The 1,681-nt window shown below is 58.9% G+C and overlaps 1 long non-coding RNA gene across 1 annotated transcript; it reads left to right on the forward strand.

The window, feature by feature from the left end:
* The first annotated feature begins 592 nt into the window (after positions 1 to 592).
* LOC106891238 lies at positions 593 to 1,162 on the forward strand. Its single transcript, XR_001412644.1, has 2 exons — positions 593 to 783; positions 911 to 1,162. It is a non-coding gene; the product is annotated as an uncharacterized LOC106891238 (long non-coding RNA).
* The last annotated feature ends 519 nt before the right edge of the window (positions 1,163 to 1,681 follow it).

Consider the following 1,681-nt stretch of genomic DNA (forward strand, 5'->3'; position numbering starts at 1 on the left):
GGGTTGGGGGGGGAAAGAGGGATGCTGCGACCCCGCGGCCTAACGCAGAGCTGCCTGCTCCGCTGCCACCCAGCTCTCTTTTTTATTTCTTCCCTTCCTTTTTCACGCTTTTTGATTTTTGTTCCAATTTTTTTCTTCACCTCTTTAGCCAGAGGGGTGCCTGGGAGCCCATCGCCACCCCTCACCCCCTTTCCCTGCCCTTCACCTCCCATCCCTTCTTCTCCCATCCCTTCTTCTCCCATCCCTTCTCTTCTCCCATCCCTTCTCTTCTCCCATCCCTTCTCCCTTCTCTTCTCCCATCCCTTCTCTTCTCCCATCCCTTCTCCCATCCCTTCTCCCATCCCTTCTCCCATCCCTTCTCCCATCCCTTCTCCCATCCCTTCTCCCATCCCTTCTCCCATCCCTTCTCCCATCCCATCCTTTCTCCCATCCCATCCTTTCTCCCATCCCATCCTTTCTCCCATCCCATCCTTTCTCCCATCCCATCCTTTCTCCCATCCCATCCTTTCTCCCATCCCATCCTTTCTCCCATCCCATCCTTTCTCCCATCCCATCCTTTCTCCCATCCCATCCTTTCTCCCATCCCATCCTTTCTCCCATCCCATCCTTTCTCCCATCCCATCCTTTCTCCCATCCCATCCTTTCTCCCATCCCTTCCTTCTCCCATCCCTTCCTTCTCCCATCCCTTCCTTCTCCCATCCCTTCTCCCATCCCTTTGCAGCTGGAGGCCAACCCGCCCTGCATCCCTCCATCCCCGACCCTCTGCCCCAGTGCTCCCAGCAGGTACCTCGCACTGGGCAAGGACAGGCCTTACTGGAAGGGACGGTGTCATCCCCCCCCACAACCTCCCCCATGGGGCAGGGGGGGCCTTTGATGATGGCAGTGAGGGGGGGTCCATCTCTCTTTGCAGCCCCGCGCGCAGACCCTCACCTCCGGGACGGCACCCACAGGAAGAACATCAACAGGAGTTTGGGGTCCCTGGGACGACTCTTTGCACCCTGACCCCCCCTGGGGTGCTGCAGGTATTTGGGGGCAGCCCCCCACCCCCCCCTTTCCTTCCTGGGCTCATAGCCCAGCGGGTGCGGATGCCGCAAGGAGCCCGCCGTGCCGTGCCGTGCCGTGCCGTGCCGTGCCGCGCCAATAAAGCTCTTTTCGCTGCGGGTCTCCCGCATCCTCTCCTTTGTTTGCCGAGGTTTCTCTTCCAGCGGCGGAGGCAGGACCCGCACTCAGCACCAGGTGGGGGGGATGAATATTAAAATTTCCCCCCCAACCCAAAATAAATAAAAAAAAAAACCTAAAAAACCTCAGTCTTTCCATTTTGGCAGCCCCCACGGTCGCCTGCTCAACCCTGGGTGGGCGCCTCTGCACCCTGGACCTCCAGGAGAGTCTGAACTGCCAGGGGGCTCCCCGTTTAATGAATAAAAGTGGTGGTGGGGGGGGAAAAGTGAGAGATTTGGGGTCCCTTCTATTGGGGATGGCCTCCATCCCTGCAGGTTGGTCCCTGCCCTGCCGCACTCTGCGCCGAGCATCCCTCTGCGGCGCCGCCGGCCCCAACACCCAGAGAGCCAGCGACACACCGGGGACAGGGGAGGGGGGGGGAAGAGAGAAAGGAGATCTAAATAACCCCAAATAAATAAACAACCTGCTTATGGCTTGCCAAAGGGCTGGGATGAAGAGACAC

Source organism: Calidris pugnax, unplaced genomic scaffold (assembly GCF_001431845.1).
Source record: "Calidris pugnax isolate Ruff unplaced genomic scaffold, ASM143184v1 scaffold154, whole genome shotgun sequence".
Taxonomy (NCBI): Eukaryota; Metazoa; Chordata; class Aves; order Charadriiformes; family Scolopacidae; genus Calidris; species Calidris pugnax.